This window comes from Alligator mississippiensis, chromosome 10, assembly GCF_030867095.1.
Source record: "Alligator mississippiensis isolate rAllMis1 chromosome 10, rAllMis1, whole genome shotgun sequence".
Classification (NCBI taxonomy): Eukaryota; Metazoa; Chordata; order Crocodylia; family Alligatoridae; genus Alligator; species Alligator mississippiensis.
Window position 1 is genome coordinate 285,791 of NC_081833.1, and position 18,530 is coordinate 304,320.

Consider the following 18,530-nt stretch of genomic DNA (forward strand, 5'->3'; position numbering starts at 1 on the left):
AGAGACCACCTAAGTATAGTCCAAGAAAGGATCATCTTTGTTTCTAGCTCTGTTTAGATGCATAATCACATTAACCATTTATTACAGTACAAACTAATGTGATTCCACACCACTGAGTATCTGAGTAGCTCCCAAACGCATAAAACCAGAAAGACCGTCTTCTCTTTACCTTCCCAGGTTATAAGAGAATCAGTCTAAGTAAGTACAGTCACAGGCAAGACAAAGAGGCAGATGTACTGACATGCAGCAAGACTGAAGATAAATAAACTGTTCTGGTTTTAAATTCTGCACCTGGCAAGGCCAGGTCACTTCTCCTTTGTGGCCACAGGTTCCAGTCACTGGACCCAGGTCCTACGAATGCTGCTGTCCAGGCTCCAGCACCAGACAACCTTGTTGCTCCAGTTGGATGTGGCTGTTGCGAGAGGCCACGGTTACAAGGGTCGACCGTCTCAGGAAGGCCACAAAAGGGTCAGAGGCCCTGAGCTAGCCCCGGTGGTAGTGAAAAGCTAGAGCCAAAAGCAGGGGTCTGAGGCTGCGTGCCAAGGTAACCTGTGCTGTTGGGCAGACAGGCTGCAGCACCGTGCCCATTCAGAGCTGTTTTAAGCATGTGCCGTCGTGCAGAGATACGACCAACTGCAATACAGGCAGTCCTCGGACTTACGACACGATTGGTTCCCGAAAACCACGTCTTAAGTCAAAATGTAACTTGGAACCAATTTTCTCATAAGAAACAATGTTACAAATGGATGATTGGATCCTGAACCAAGGCCCAATACCCTGTTTTCACCAAAAATACTCCAGAATTTTGTACTCGATCAATTTATAGATGAGTAATATAGCTACATTAATGTATTATATTGTAAATAGCAATCATATTGATTTGGAAGGACTTTTTTGAGGCAACTTTGCTGGACTTTTTGAAGGGTTCTTGGCTGGAGTCTTCGCAGGAGTCTTGGCTGCTTTCTTAAAGAAAGCGTCCAAAGAAGTTTGGACAGATGTTCTCCAGGGCAATGAGTGACGCAGCGAACTTGTTTGCTAGCATGGCATTGCATCGGATCAAGCGTTGTAAGTCGAAACCGGTGTTGTAAAGTTGAACCGGGGTGTCAATTTATAAACGTTGCAAGTCGAGGACTGCCTGTACTCAAATGCTCACAAGGTCGTTGGTATAATTTCTAACACGTGCTCTAGAGTCCCCTGCCCTGGAGTACCAGAGCAGCCAGCCAAAATGATCCTCGTCTCCTGTGCCGGAATACAGGGCACCTCGGAAGCAGAAGATGTAGAAATGACAAACTAGAGCCAGGAGCGGGAAAGGAAGTGCACGCACGTGCTCGGGTTTTGAAAGAAGGAAGCAGAGGCCCAGGCAACAGGAAGGTAACCTAAATCTGTTGACAGTCTTCCTTCCATTGCTGCTGCTTCCACGGCAGCTAATCCACAAGTACGGTTAGGAAGGACCAAGGGCTCCTTCTGTCTCAGTGACTAAGGACTCTGAGTAAAGCCAACATCTCTTCTCCTGAAGGACTTCAACGTTTGCTAGATCTCTTCATTGCTTACATCACCAATGAACTAGGTTTCCACCAATGCACTATGTTCCCTGGGTTTTGAGGGCAGTCCGTTTCTCTATAATCCTTCGACTAAAAGCTGGGCTCGCTGCCCTGGATTTGATCTTCAGTGTAGATGGCAAGACGGAGAACAGTCACAACCCAACCATGCTCTCAGACACACCATTGCTTCAATGTACGATTAAGAGACTTTCTGGCTCCCAGTCAACACAGAACAGAAACCCTGAATCAACTACGAGGACTCATGCACCCCAACAAATCTCTACACATGCAAAAGGTAGCAGAGCTGCTGTATATGAGGCCTCGCTTATCAGTACGCTGGCCCCCAAACAGCTCCTTGGTCCTTGTCACCCACAAAAAGCTCCTTGGTTTGTTATTGGGGATTCTTCTCTTGCCACCATCTGTTTGAGATGTCAGCAAAGGCCGATACAGAGAGGCACGTTACTCAAGGCCTTCGTAGAGGAGCTACTACAGGAAGGTTCTGCTGGTCCAAACCTGCAAGAGGCAGCCCAGTCCCAACCTCCGCTCTGGCACGTCCCACGACCTCAGTGTCTGCCTCAGATGCATCTACTACTGGAACACTATGTCCAGGGAGGATGTCCCCAATTCAAGACAGATGCTGACAGATTGGAGGGAATTTGGAGAAGAAACAAGAATATTAAAGGATTTGGAAACCTGCCTTATAGCAGGAGACTTGGGGAACAATCTACCTAACTTACCAACGACGGAGCCAAGAGGCATGTGGTTACAATGTGCAAACACCTACACAGAAGTAGACTCTGACCATCAGCTTGTTGGCCTAGCAGACCAGGGCATAACATGATCCAAGACCTGGAAGCTGAGGTGAGGCAAATTTAGACTCAAAATAAATAAAGAACACATCTTTAAACTATGATGATAATTAAACTATTGGCACAAAACACCAAGAGACATGGCAGATTCTCCATCGTTGACAATTTTAAAAATCAAGATTAGATCTTTTCTTTTCTTACCCTTAAAAAAACTGCTCTATTTCAACTAATCCAGGGGATTCCAATGGCCTGGATCGCAGGATGAAAGGTCAGAGAACTCCGACTAGAGGATTATGTTAGGTGCTTCTGGACAAATCCTTGAACAACTAACATTATTTTGGACCAAAATAGTCAATAAGTCAAAGGAATCCTTCCTCCTTTCCTCAGACATGCAACAGTCCCATCTACTCACAAACACCTATACAGGTACACTTATTCTGGCCTAGGCCAATGCAAAACCTCATTCCTGCCTTGTAGAGAAACCAGCTGGAAGCCAGCAACAAGCTCATCCAGCTGATGCTAATACTCTAGACTCAGCACAACCGGATTGCAGGCAGTCATGGAACCGCACCATTTTAGTGGCACAAATGAAAGACCGAAGGACACACGCACTCTTATCCTTCTGGACCTCTCCACGGCATAAGACTGTTGACCCAGAGATACTATTCTTATCCAAAGGAGGTAACAGGGGTCCAGGAAAATACATGAATGTCATCTGAGCCCTTCCCAGAGGGGCTTACCCCAAGACCAGCAATAAAAACTGCACTGTCACCACTTTACCCCTCAGACAGGGAATCCCACCAAGATCTGTTCCCTCTCTGATAGCTTGCTGCATGTAGCTGATAAGAAGCAACTACATGGGCCTGATTACATGGACTTCTTTCCCAGAAACATGAAGGTGACACAGCTCGTTTGCCACAAAGGCCCACACCACTACCAGCAAGGTGACCTGGAGCAGGGACACTATCTTTCTGTAGATGAACAAGTAGCTAAAGCTGAACCCAAGCAAGACACAGGCGATACTGAATGCAGCAAGGGCATCCTGGAGAGCTTGGAGTCTCGATGCATCCCCGCTCAGCCGGCTAGCTCAGTCCACAGCCGAGCAGTGCTCTTGGATTCTTGGACACGAAGCTCCCAACCTCGTGTCCACGTCCATGTGGAAGACCCCATCCAGTCCTTGTAGAGGATGACTCTGCTCCAGTTACGTGCGCACACACGGACGTCACATCTCAGCTGGACTGCAGCACCAGGGTGTACCTGGGTGGCAGCTCCAATGCTCATTTAACTCCAGTGGGGACAGGATGGTGCAGAGTGCCTCTTCAGCAACACAGGCCGCAGCAGACGCATCAAACCCGTCTTCTGCTCCACGATCTCTCTCCACAGAACGCAGAGGCAAGTTCAAGGTCTCCGTCCTTAACTTCACAACAGACAAAGGCTCTTAAAGTCCCCATGGAGTGCAATGGCATACCACTGGAGCCTCCGTTCAGACTTGTGCAGTGTTCCCAACTAAGCCGGGCCCCCCTTTTTTGGGGGCGGGGGGGAATGTGGCAACCTCTCCAGTGGGAAGCATCTTTTGGGTGAGAAGTTCCACGGATGTGCTAGACGGGGGTGCCCAGCCCATCTCGGCTCAAGGAGCTTGATCTGGCTAGCAACTTTGCACGGACTGGGTCATGAAAGATGACAAGGTCACCCTTTCAAACACAGTGGTCCTTGGTTTTGGATTAGATTAGTTTCAGGGTCTCAAACTATGGTGGGCCATGTTGTTAGTTTGTTGCTTCTTTCCAAAAAGGGTTCTTGTTACAAAGAGAAACTGGAAACTTCTTTCCACACAAGCAGAGACATGGCTGTATTGCAAAGGCCTCAGGGTAAGGATTAAAGAAAAACAAAATAGAAACCCTTCCATCTCTAATTAGGGTCTTCATTTGCCAAAGAGCCATTCCACAGCGGGAGGAATTACATTCAGGCCGTTGCTTGGATAACGTCTCCCAGCAGGTTGGCTCCTCCGAGCAGGCTCCTCCGAGCCAACAATTTCTGGTTACTTGGAGGCAAGCTGCCTGCATATTGTTTTAACTGGCCTGGCTTTTGCAGCCAGCTTTGCTGAGGAACAATCTTCTATTCAGAATGAAGAGATAAAAGCTTGGTTTGGTTTGAATTTCTCCCCAGTTTTTTTCTCCCTTTCTTTTTTTAAACATGGGAATTATAGGTTCTGGAGCTTGTGTTATTTCTCTTGTAGACATCAGTGTTTCCCCCAGCCACTTGATTCTCTGCCAACGAAGGCTGCTGTCTGGAGTCCAGCCATTCATCCGCCCCTACCTCATCATTAACACTGTGGTGCTGGCGGTCGCAGCCTGTTGCTGGCGACAGGAAATCCTAACTTGCAAGAGGTTAACCACAGCCCATAAACAGCCAGGCTGGCTCATTAGTCCCTTACCGTCGGCCCAAAGGACCCTTGGGGAGTTTCAACACCATTTGTGGGCTCAAGAGTCTACATGTTTTGTACTTTAAGGAAAACAGATGCTCTCCCAGGAGCAGTCAGAAGGTGAGATACCAACAGTCCCATCAGCACATCCTCCTGAAACCATGCAGGGCTGGACAACTACAAGTCTCTGGAGTCAGTCTACGTGCTGCGAGCTATACTTCCTACTGCAAACCAGCTCATCTGGACACCCACGTGCCCAGGTTCGGATCGCCCGGAGCACGCCGGGCAGTCTTTCATTCCTTTCCGCTGTTCCAGCGCGAGTTCCACGCTGGTCACAAGCACAACTCAATCGTGACGGTGCAAGCTTGTTCACAGCTCATCCCCCACAAAGGTGCCTCAGCCCCGAGCTACAGGGGCCACCCTACAGAGCCGCGGGCAGTTCAGTCCGTGCTGCCTGCCGACACAGGCCCCGTTCAGTGCTGCTTTTGCTGGGAAGTTTGTGCTTCTGGCACCTGACTCGCTTGGAATCACTCCCTTGAAGAAGCTGTTTCCTCAGCACAAACATGCAGCTTTCACAGGTCGCAGATGCAGGCACTCTTAAACAGCAATGTCACCACTGCGAAGACGCTTAGAGACAGAGTGCAAAGTGCGGGGGTGGCTTGAGGCAATTCATCTCTTTGGGACCAGCGCGACAGTCCAACCCCAGAAGCTCCGAGCAGGTTTCGACTCCCCTTCCACTTGCTGTTCAGTCCCACGGAAGATCGTCCAAAATGTCCCTGTCCCTCCCCCGCTGCAACTTCTCCAAAGTCCTTCATCTCCTTCCCATCTCACCATTGGTCCAGCCCCTCCAATACAGACCCTATCATTATACCTCTCTCTCCTCTTACTGCCTTGAATTCAGGCTGCTCCCTCTTGCCTGCAAAGCTGCAAATATCCCCTTCCATGCTTCCATATCTGCTCCTTGCTCTCTCTACCTTGCCGCTACATCCACCTCTCTGTACCGGCCAGATGTCCTTTGTCTGTCTTCCTGGGCTTCAGGCAGCCTCATTTCTGGCCCAGGCATTTCTCTCCTTCAAATCCCTTCTTTCCTGTCATCTCCTAACTTCTCCTCTTCACCATCATGCATTTCGGTTGTTATCCCATGCACTAGTTACATCTGCAAGCTCCTTGGGACAGAAATTCCCGTCAGGAATTGTGACCGATTCACAGATCATGCACAGCTACCAGGGTCTCAACTGCGACAGAAGCTAAAAAAGGACAGTATAGGACGAGCTGTGAACCCCCTTCCGAGTCCGGGCTTGGCCAGGGCACCTGGTGACTTCAGCGAGGGCTCTGACGGAGGAACGGCCCAATGACAAGTGCTGTGCAACAGCAGTTGCTTGTGCTTAGATTAATGGGGAAGCAGCTGGGCTCCACATTTGTTCGTGGGAACTGCTGAAGAGTCCTCGCCCTAAAGCCAACGGTGGTACAAAGGTGACAGCGAGCCGAGGAGAGCCCGACGGAGAAGTCCAACATACAGTCCCTGTATAGAGGCTGCTGCTGCTCTTTCCACACCCGTCCCTTGCCTGTGACCAGGAGGATGCCAAGGCAATAACAAAAGCCCAGCAACCAACTCCTAATACTACCTTTTGTTCTTTAAGCACCATCCTCCTCCACGCACACAGCTGCCATGTCTACACTAACAACTCACAGGTCTCAGAGATCAAACTACCTTTTCTCCTAAACCTCCCTCCTCCTCTGGGCCTGTCCCCACACTGCCGTCCTCTATTGGGGTAACCTGTCAATTGAAGACTTCCACCCCGCCTCAAAATCTTCTGCTCACTCCTAATTAAAGAGGCTGCTGAAATCACGTGTGGGATGGGATCATAAAGCCAGAGGCACGGATTTAAGACAGACCAGAGGCACCGAGTATATAAAACGTAAACGCCTTGTCTTCACCTACAGCCATCCTCACAGTTCTCATCTGACCGACACGCTTAGCGTCTATGCCTCAGACCTTACGTCGTAAGCCTTCCCACGTGCACTTATGCTCGGCAATAATGCTTAGCTGGTAGCTCTCACCTCTCCTCCTGCACCCCCACCTCTCTTTTGGACTAGTTTGCCAGGCCACTCCTCTCCCCCTTTGCATATCCGTTACACAGGCCTGCATTTGGCAGGCAGCTCAGGTCCAGGACTACATGGGGCTTGGGGGCAGGAGGCCAAGCTCTGATCCTGATCATGCTGGCAGTTCCCTCTGGCCCTCAACAAGTCACCTCACCCCTTTGCTTCCATTTCTAGTCAAACCAGAAGACCCCCTGCCCGCAGGGAGACTGTGACAAGTTCATGCCTAGAGCACTACTGAATGCTGCTATGGGAATCACACGTCTTCCTACATGCCAGCACTACTTAAAGCCACATGAAAATACTAGTCTACCGCTACATCTCTGAGACTGGTCTTCTGTGCATCTCCAGTAGGATCTCAGAGCAGTGATTTACTTCTGTGCTTTGTACCAGGCATGTTGTAGGCACCGAGGAAACAACAATTTGGGCACCGGAGGCCTCTGCTACACGTTACATATATTACGCAATTAACTGGTGAATGGCACAATCAATTTAGACCAGCCATGTGTGTTAAAGAAAGATTGGTCACAAGTGCCAAGTAAGTATTACACAATTAACTGACAAATCATACAATAAATTTAGACCAGCCACAGATGCAAAATAATTATCACACGATTAAAGAGACTCTCCAGCTATAAAAAGAGCAAACCAGCTATAAAGTTAGTGCTTGAAAACATGTAACAACTGTACAGCTGGTTTTTACCTACCTTTAATTTGAACGTGTAGCAGGGCCCAGAGACAGCCACAGAAATACTCGTACGATTACCAGTACTGCTTTGGAGCCGAGTCGTAAGGGTAGCTGCTCCTGTCACGCTCCACAGTGGACAGGTCTACAGCCAGATGTGCTCCTCCTCCAGTTTAGCCTACCCCAAGCACAGGTGTGTGCAAGGAAGAAAAGCTAAGTTTCACTCATGTTTTCACCTTTGTGCTGCACCGTTTTTCTTTTGCAGGCACACGCTTTTGTGACCACTCTTGTTGAAAAGTGACACCCTTGCACATCCTCCGCTGTATATTTTTTGAGTGGTTTATTGGAATAAAATTGGTTGTTTCCTTGGCATTCCCTATAAGGTATTACAGGGCCCTTACTCTTCCTCAGGGATTTCATAGATTTCATAGACATTCGGGCTGGAAGGGACCTCGGAAGATCATCGAGTCCAGCCCCCCGCCCAAAGGGCAGGACGTCAGCTGGGGTCATAGGATCCCAGCAAGATAAGCATCCAGTTTCATCTTGAAGGTGTTCAATGAAGGCGCTTGAACAACCTCCGGTGGCAGGCTGTTCCAGACCTTGGGGGCTCGGACAGTAAAGAAATTCTTCCTTATGTCCAGCCTGAAACGGTCTTGTACCATTCGTCCTCGTCATCCCTTGGGGTGCTCTGGTGAACAAACGTTCCCCTAGATATGGTGGTCACCCCTGATAAACTTGTAGGTGGCCATCAGATCACCCCTGAGCCTGCGCTTTTCCAGGCTAAAGAGCCCCAGGGCTGTCAGCCTGTCGTCGTAGGGTCTGCTTCCCTGAGCTCTGATCATGCGCGTGGCTCTCCTCTGGACTCTCTCAAGCTTCTCCACATCCTTTTTGAATTGTGGAGCCCAAAACTGGACGCAGTACTCCAGCTGTGGCCTCACTAAGGCCGAGTACAGGGGGAGAATGACGTCCCGGGATTTGCTTGAAAAGCATCTATGGATGCAAGCCAGCGTTTTGGTCGCTTTACTAGCCGCAGCATCGCACTGCAGGCTCATGTTCATCTTGTGGTCAATGATGACCCCCAAGTCTCTTTCTTCCATAGTGCTAACCAACATAGCACTGCCGAGCCTATAAGGATGCTGCAGGTTTTTTTTCCCCCCCAAGGTGGAGAACCTTGCATTTATCGGCGTTGAACACCATCAGATTCTCATCCGCCCACTTGCTGAGCCTGTCCAGGTCAGCCTGGATCACCCGCCTGTCTTCTGGTGTGGATGCTTTGCCCCAAAGTTTGGTGTCATCGGCGAACTTGGCCAGTCCGCTTCTGACTCCAGTGAAGATGTTGAACAGTATGGGTCCAAGGACAGAGCCCTGGGGGACCCCACTGGTCACAGGACACCATGATGAGTGACTTCCATCAATTACTACCCTCTGGGTCCGACCCCGGAGCCAATTTTCCAGCCAGTGGATCGTGGGGGACCCAAGGCGACAATTGGCCAGTTTCTCCAAGAGACGATCATGGGACACCAGATCGAAGGCTTTTTTGAAGTCAAGATATATGACATCAATCTCTTCTCCCTTGTCCAGGTGATAGGTCACCTGGTCGTAGAAGGAAATGAGATTGGTCAAGCAAGACCTACCCGCAACAAACCCGTGCTGGCTATCCCTTAAGATGTTGGCGTCGGCCAGTCCATTAAGGATGGCCTCCTTAATAAACTTTTCTAAGATCTTCCCCGAGATAGAAGTCAGGCTGATGGGCCTATAGTTAGCCGGATCCACTTTCCTCCCTTTCTTGAAGATAGGCACCACGTTGGCCTTCTTCCAGTCTTCGGGCACTACACCAGAGCGCCAAGAGTTTTCAAAGATCCGCGCTAGAGGCTGGGCTATGATGCTCGCCAGCTCCTCGAGTACCCTGGGGTGAAGATTGTCAGGGCCGGCTGACTTGAAGGTATCCAGCTTCTCAAGATGTTCCTTCACAAAGTCAGCATTAATGGAGGGCAGGGGATCACCCTCACCCGGACTTCCCGGCCCTGTAGCGGGCACGGGCGTCCCATGGGGCTGATGAAAGACCGACGCAAAATACCTATTTAATAGGTTGGCTTTTTCCTGGGCGTCAGTTGTCAGTTGCCCCATCTGGTTCAGCAGGGGTCCAACGTTGCCCCTGCTTTTTCAGATATGTGGGGAGCCGGAGGAAAAGGACTTTTTATTGTCCTTGATGCTCAAAGCTAGCTGGAGTTCAGTTGCAGCCTTGGCTTTCCTGGTCTGCTCCCTACAGGACCGGACCAGTGCAGAATAATCCTCCTTGGAGGTGACTCCCATCCTCCATCCTTTGTAGGCCTTTCTTTCTAGCCTCAGGAGGTCTGCTAGGTTCCTGGAGAGTCAGGGGGGCTGCTGTCCCCTCTTGCTGCCTTTCCTCCGAGATGGAATAGATTTGTGGTATAGCTTAGAGACAACTGGAGCTGCTGTCCCTCTTTTCCTTCAATATATCCTTTGAAAAGTATATATAGGCAAAAAGCATGCACACTACAGGGTTGGGAAAGAAGCATAAAACTGTTTTGTGCCAAATCAATTTTAGATGATGCTCAAAGGTATCAGAACAATGCATAATACAACCCAATGACAAGAAATTTAAATTAAATTAGAAAACAGCAGTAAGGATAACCAGAGCTGGAGTAGCTCACCACAGGACAGGATGGATTCATCCCTTGGAGTCTTTGACTCAAGACAATATTTGTTTTCCCAAATCTATTTTCTACCTTGCCCCCCCAGGCATCAGGAAGGGGAGCAACACACTCCTTGGCTTCTGCTACGCAGGTTAGGCCTAATGCCCACAATGCTGGCTCTTGCCCTTCAGTCCATGAACCAGCACTAGAGACACAGGCCAGGTGGCCTCCTTTCATTCAAAGTGTGCTTTCATTTTAGGATTAGATTGTCCTCCTTTTCACAAACTGTTCCAGGGCTCAAAATAGCTAACACACTTTGAACTGCCATAGAGACTTTCTCTAAGGAAATTCTAAATATTCACGTGACGCACTGCTACAAAACACAACCCACCTCCCTGATTTTTAAACAGCCAAAGGGCCTGAGGTTGTGTCTAAGCCCCCACCTGATTTCTGAACAAGCTGGATATGCAACTGTGAACTTAGCTTTCACATGCAATTCCTGCAACATGGACCTGCCCAACTTGTGTCCATAATTACAGCCACTACACATGAGGTTGGACAGTAACTACAGCTCTTCTCAAGGTATCCCAAGGCATGCTTAATGTGAACATTCAGAGCCTAGGTACAAATCAGCTTACAAACTGCTTTATCATTCAGTAGTTCTCAACCTGGCAGGATCAAACACACCATTTTTTCACAAGATGGCCATGAGTGCTTATTATTTGAGCTATCTGTAATTCAAAACCACTTTCACTTCCAAACTCTTTCCCACCTGGAAAGAAATGTGTCTTTGAAATTCGGGATGTTCCTCCATTGAGTTCAGTGAGGACAGATTTGTAGGAAATCACAGGGGTACACTTAAAACTCTACCTGCAAACTAACCTTGGCATGCCGAGAGCACTGTAACTGTACAGTGTCCTAGGACCATCATTCTCTGCCTAAAAAGGGATCCATCTCCCCCATGCTACAAGTCTGCCGAAGTGTGGCCCCTACCCGAGATTACTGGCATTAACACTGGAAATGATGCTCTCACATGAGCTTCTCTCTGGCGCACATCTGACTTTTGCAAACAGGAGCGGATACTGCAGCTCTCTCTCACCTGTTTGCAGAACTTATTTTCTGGGAAGTTCATCTACAGGTAGTAGCTTGGAAAGTGCAGCTGATTTCCTGGTCATCCTCCGTACAAGTTAATTCACACACTGGATTTTAAATCAGCTTCTTCAAGGCATAAACTATTCCACAGTCTGTTTGCTGTACAGTCACAGCCACTCGCATGAGCACAAGAGCCTAACAATCTTGGTTCTTCCCAAACAGCCACCAGAGCTCCATTAAGGAACCAAACTGTTCTCAGGTCAGCCCTGCTCACAGAAGCTTTAGGGTACAGCTTGAGCAGACACCAGAAGGAACAAAAGACACTAAGACCTGCAGCTGGATAAGAAAAGCAGCCAGCTCACAAAGTTAATAGTGAAGGGGCTTAAGTCAGGGGCATGGCATTCTAGCTTACAGATGTCCAACACAAGAATGACCAAGCTTAAAACTAAAAAAAAAAAAAAATCTCAAGAAGCCAGCACGGTAGGAGTTATATCTAGACTGTCGGATGAGATACAGGATCTTAGGGCAGACAGCAACCACAACTATAACTTCGTCCCTACATTTATGATCATAACGATGTGGAAATGACGAGGGTTTTTCTAACCAGTGTCAAACGTGGATGCGGTCCAACCACGTCTATGGGAATACAGTGACGGAAAGGTGTGGGGAAAAATGGACAAGGCTTCTTTCACTTTTTAAGGACCTACCAGGGGCCCGAGGAAAGCAGACGGTAACAGAGGCACTCCTCCCCTGTGGAGCTTCCCACAGCTCTCCTCCGAGGAAGGGGAGCCCTTCCCTGGGACCTCTCTGGGAATACAAGGAAAGAAATCGCTTCCTGCAGACTCGGGGGCCTGAGCAGGAGGGCAGGGCAGGGCTGGTTGTCCTTCACTATCCATCCTGATGGGCCCTGCCCTGGGAAGGAGGGCGCTGGCAGGCTAGGTTTCACCAGTTTAACTTCTTGAAAAGAAGACAGCAAGTCAACGTTGACAATTGCCTAGTGAAAGGAAGAGCCCTGCACAGGCCTGCAGTGGAGGCAGCAGTCCCTGGCTGCAGCCAGTGTGCGCAGGCGCCCAGCTGCAACTTCAGAAAACTTTACCCTGGAGAAGGGAAAAAAAAAAAAGAAAAGGCACTGCTGGGCCGTGGCGCCGTGTCGGGCGGTGAGAGGCTGGCCTGTGAAGGAGAACGAGCCTCATTGTGCCGTCTGCATTGAGAAGGCAGGAATTCTAGGAGGGGAAAGGTTCCCTTTGAAGCACATGGCACTAAGAGCTTCCCAGTGACCATGGCAACAGGCTCAGTGGGTTCCCAGCCTGAGAACCAAGGAGCAACAGCCATGGCTCAAAACAAAAAAAGTCTGAAAGAAGAGGAGAGAGGGGGCGCCGGGCAGGGGGGAGGGAAGCTGGAGCAGAATTAGCCTGGCAGAAACTGAGCGGCTCCCTGGTAGGCAAATCCAGCCAATAATACTGGTCGGGTTCATGGGGTTTCCTTTTCATTTTCAACGCTTTCTTCTTCCTCTGTCATTCCCCCTCCAGCCCTATTCAGGACCTCATGAGATCAGTAAAGCCCAGGCCTTTGCTTCGCCTGCCTGCAGCAGTGCCTCAAACAGGGCTGCACTGTGATCAAAGGAGATGCTAAATCAAGGCTGCCACACCCCCCCCCCCCTTCCAACCAGGATCCCAGTTTTCACTGGGGCTCTGATGGGAGCTATTTAAGCACTCCTGTGCCTTCACATCCATGGCACCACACAATGCTCAGCCTCGCCGGACAAACTCTTCGAGATGCAGAAGCCACAAGAATTAAATGCTCTTGTTAAAGGCGACGCGTCTATGGGAAAGAAACTGCGGTGCGGATCTACGCAGACTCCTTGGACCAACCAAGCAGATGGCTGCATTATGCATGGGCAGCCTTGCTCTTAAGCCTTCTCCCCTTCCCTCCCAGCTCTCTCAAACGTCAAACTTTCTCCCTGTGCTTAAGTTGACTGCCAGTTTTCTCCCTCCTTCTCCCCCACTCCCAAGACACTCCTGACCGCCTTCCCCACTGCTGTTCCTACTGACAGCTCCTATTTACCTTGATCCAGAGTCCTTCTGAGGCCCAGCAAACACCGAGTTGCACCAGTTTAACTCGAGATGTTACTTTAAACTGCATGAACAGGGAAACTGTCACAGATGGGCATTTCATACCAATTTAAAATTAGGCTTATATCAGTCCAATTTTGCAATCTACAGTTTACCGACACACTGGAGCAGCTGTCGGCCTGGCACGTGCCGATGAAGATGCCCACATGTTAAAGGTACGTTCACACGATCTCTTCACCACAAGGTAAAGAGGACTGGGATCCATCACGTGCCAACTGCTCTGTGTAGCAGCCTGCATGTGTGCTCTGTCCCCGCAGGGATGAAAGCTCCCCCCTGGCAGCTTCTCTCTTTCCCTGAGGACTAACTACTGCAGAGGTCAGCCTTCCCCAAGGACGAGGTAAGAGCACACACACGGGCAGTCATCAGGGAGCCACTGTTGTGCCAGAAAGCCCTTTTCCCTTTGCCTGGCAGTACTTAGCTGGTGCGCCAATGCCCGGCCTCACCCACCTAACCAAAGTGGTTTGGAAACCAACTTCAATCTCCATGTACGGACAAGTCCAAAATCTTCTTTCTGCCCAGAGCACCAGCTTCCTTCCTTCAGTCCAGCATGCCAGTTCACACTGAAGGCTGGACTCTTACAGTTCATAACATGGCATCGCAGGGAGACTGACAGATACTGGCGGATCCCAACCCCAGCAAGTGTTAGGAAACGCAAGGGATCTGAGAAAAAGAGTACAGACTCCATCTGCAGACAGGCTCTCCACTTAAGCCAGACAGCAGAACCTGTGGTTCATGGCTCATTCAAGACAAAAATCTTTGCATCTTAGGTTTTATACACATTAGCCATTTTTCCCACAATGCCTCTTGAAAGAAGATATATCTACATAGGCAAGTAATGTGAAATACATTACATAGCTCTTGGTAGCATTACAGTAATATTATAGCCATGACTATCCAAGAATTATGTAAGTAAGGGGGGGGGGGCGCAGCACAATATATTTTAATTAAAGGTATTGCCCAAAAACCCCTTGCTTCTTATACAGATCTTCTCTTTCATAGTTTGTTGAACTGCCAAAAACATTCACATGACTTCATTACTCAAACTATTTCAATTACCATCCTTTCTTACATACAACACACTCCAGAATATAAATCCACACCTTACTTATGAAAGGCAAACATTTTCTGGAGCTATGGCTGCGTAGATAGGGACAGAGTCTAATTTTCAGCTGACTCACCTTCCCTCTCCTCCTAAATTAAAGATGAAATCCTACCTGATGCTACAGACTGGTCTCCATAGATGGAACTTGAAAAGAGCTAAGGAGTTTCCAGTGCTGGAAAACAGAAGGAGAGAGAGACAAGGAACAGCCAGCAGACACTGGAGCGAAGAACAATGAGCCATTAAATTAACTGACTCCCTTAGTTGCCTGAATAGTAATACTACAGCTGCTGCACTATGGATCAGGATCAAAGCAGGGTGCTTCTACAGAAAATCAGCTTCCCCACTTGATACATGCACCCCAATTTTGGGGGGCAGGTCTCTGTTGCATGAAAGAAAGCATGGCATATCTGGGTTTGAGAATTAAGTTTGTGATACTCTTCCATTCTATGGAAACATGACCCAGATAAGGAAAAAAATCCCAAAAAGGACATGTGTACTCTCACCCATAAAAGCAAAACTAGTTGAGATTTTCATAAATTATGCATGGTTTTTTCCCCAGATTGAGACGAATACAATGACAGCATTGCCCTGTTAAGTTCTGTATGGCAGCCCGTCTGAAGGCAAAGACTTAAATCCAAAGAGGCTGCGAAAGGTCTAAAACCCAAGCAAAGGAGATAGAACTAGATACGACAGCCTCAGGCAGACAGATTCCAGGGAGTTAAGCTAGCAGAGGAAGGGCCATCCATTGGTAGAGAAAGCTGTCTAGCTAGCTCCATCCCGGTTAGGACAGGGTACTCTTCCTGGAACTAAAAGGAGAAGTAAAACCTCAAAGAGCCTAAAGAAAGCAGAGGGGGCTGGAGGAGCCAGGAGAGGCGACCAAGTGCACGTAAGTGCAAAGCAATCAGCTGCCAGCCCCACAGAAAGCAAGGACAGCCACAGCACACGCCAGGTCAGGGCCAGACATTCCCTTCTCCTCCAGAAGGTCAATCCATCTTCCGGGCTCCATCTACGTTGGAAATGTTCTTATGGGACACGGAAGAGGATCCACCAGCTGCATCTGGTTTGCGGGCAGCACTGATTGCCCATCTGCACCAAGCCCATTCTCTTTCACCCTCATCACCAGGGAAGCCTGTCCCTAATTTTCTAGAAAGGCTTCTAACAGCAGCATCTGGAAGCCAAATTCCTTCTATTCTCTCCAATTGTGTCACATTCATTTCCTTCAACCCTGACCTACTAGTTTCTACAGTTAAGCTGATTATTTCATAGCTTTTAAAGAGGCCAAGGTCTGCTGTATTGTCTAGCCAGACCCTCTGCATATTAAACATCAGTGTCCTCAGATACCGCTCCTTCAGGTCCAAAAAAAAAATTGGACTATAGCATTAGGTCTTGAGGAGACGAAACCGTGTGCTGGCAGGGAATGGAAGAGGCCGAGGCACCCGCTGATGGCACACCTGCTGCAGGTCACAGTCCCTGTCCCATCACCGGCTGTCAGTAACAGGCAGGCAGAGGTGCACTTGGAGCCCCTTTTGCTCCTTTGGAAACTTCTGTATTGGACTTGTTCAGTGTCCAACACCTCATCAAGCCTTATGCTTCTGTCCTGGACCTTCCTGCTTACTCTGCCTCCTCAGTGAAGAGAAGCATCTGGCCAGGAGGTAAGACTCCCAAGGGAAGGCAAGGTCATACAGTCACAAATTGCTGGAAGACCGTTTTACATTGGACTTAAGGAAAAACTTCTTTACTCTCCAAGTCTCCAAAGTCTTGAATAGACTCCCCCCAGTAGTGGTACAAGCATCTACTCTGGATACCTTTACAAAATGCCTGGATGCTCACCTTGCTGGTGTGATCTGACCCCCGCTGACTTCCTGCCCCTGGGGCAAGGGCCAGACCCGATGATCTTGCCAGGTCCCTTCCAGCCCTAATATCTATGAAATCCATGAAAACTTCAAACACCCAGACTTGGAGTTCAGAGTGCCCCTTGTCTGTACAACCCCTAAACACGTTATCTGGGCCTGGTTTTGAAAACATTTAGTTTTCAGCAGATATCCTCCTTTCTTTCAGCTAAACTGCTTCTTTTACATCACTATCCTGCCCTTCTGCCACTTCTACATTGTTACTTGCATAATTATTTCCCATTTTACCATTAGATGCTTAAGATACCTTTCCCCCACAGATCTCTCCCAACTGCATGCCTTCATTAATCCACTTCCATTCCCTTGTGTGCAGAGCTTGTGGAAATTATCCGCGTGAACTCCACAGATACAATGTTTTTAGGTCTACATTTACATGAAGGTGATATAAGCTTCCTCCACACAGTGATTTCTTCTTGACAGAGAAATCAGCTCTAAGAGCAGAAAAAAAAAAAATACTTTCTACATCTTCAACTCTCTTTTGAGCTTGCCAACAAGAGGGGCCAATTAATGGCAATTATGGTGGTGCATTTGCGATGGCAGCATTATTCAGCTAGAAACTGGACCGAGCCCAACACCATTCCACACAGACTAAAGAGCTACCAGGTGATAAATCATCTGTTACTACCACCCAGCTCAGGAAACACACTGGTTACCTCCAGGGCAAATGCCCTCTCCCAATCTTGGCCACCAGCTGTGTACGAACAGTTTGCCAGCTACATTTAACATCGAGTCTAGCACCCGTGCCTCAAGTCCTACAGTTGCTCAGACAGCATTTCTTCATGTAAATTCACACGGACCGTTTGATCTTGGTGTGGAGTGCTCCATACTCTTCTCTTCTTAAGCTACTGCTTTTTCCCCCATGATGAGTTAACTGTCATGAATCTGCTTGCAGAGATGTAGAGACAGGTTCTTCCTGGTTTGTCCTCAGGACCCATCTCTCAAATCTCATGCTTTTTGCTGCAGTGCTCTCAAATCCTTAAAACACAACACAAGTAACAGTAGGAGGTACTTTTCTTTCTCCCCTCCTTGGTAAAGGCCTCCAAGAAGATTTTTTTCTCTTTTCATTTTGTTTCTATTTGCTCCCAGCCCAGCACTGACAGGGCACCCAGCAACACCGACCACAGGTGCAAGCACCCTCTGCTTTTTCCACCCCACTCTAATCCCTGCTCCTCAGCACATTTCCCAGGACACTGAGGGAAGAATCTGCTGAAGCGCAGCAAATGATGTTCAACAAGACTCGGTGCTCATTTCTGCCATTCCTTTTGGCTAACAAGGCTTCTGGGAGGGGCCCCAATCTTCCCCCTCCAGCCTCTCTCAGACCTTGTTTCACTAAGATCAAAGGCAAAGCAATCAGTATTCCTGGTAGCAGGAGAAGTCAGTGCCCAACTCCAGGTCTCCCATAAAGGAGAAACTAGTTTGGAGAACTGCCCTTTGCTCATTGGCAGCCAACAGAAAGAGATGTACTTTCTTTTTAGACAGGAGTTAGCCACCATATGACCCCCACCAAACCTGGAGCAAACATCAGTGAAGTAGAGTGCGTCTCTGCCTGCCCTGAAGATCTACCAGTTTGTCAGTGAGGAAACTCTCTCTGAATCAGAGGATTCCTCCAAAAAGCCATGCAATTCTCCTAGAAGGCTACTTCCTGACTTGCTAATGGAAACACATAGGATGGCCCCATCGTGGAAACAGACTCTGAAGAAGAGCAGCTTGCTTCCTCCAGTACACAGCACTGTGCACAGCTGGAATAGAGGTGCAGGCTAAGCTGGCTTACCACTGTGCCTGCCCAATTCCAGGCTGCTCGATCAGCTTTTCAGCATGAAAACTGAAAAGCAAGTCTGCAAATGCAAGCGGTTTAGAATAAAAAAAAAAATAACTGACTTGGCCAGCCCCTATCATTCTCCAGGTTAGTTCCATACAATGCAGATGAAAGGCAGTTAAAAGGTGCAAACATCAGTATCCAAAAATCAGAAAAACACCTAACAGAAGGTCTATGATATTTATGAGACTACAGCTCCTCATTTTGATGCCCTGAAACAGACTTCAATCACATGATTATGCAATACTGTTTCCCTGCCTTGTACAG

The 18,530-nt window shown here is 48.6% G+C and overlaps 1 protein-coding gene across 1 annotated transcript in view; it reads right to left on the reverse strand.

The window, feature by feature from the left end:
* The window catches only part of ZNRF3 (zinc and ring finger 3), a 106,450-nt gene that overhangs the window by 22,831 nt on the left and 65,089 nt on the right, over positions 1 to 18,530 (reverse strand). The gene's annotated exons all lie outside the window — the stretch shown is intronic.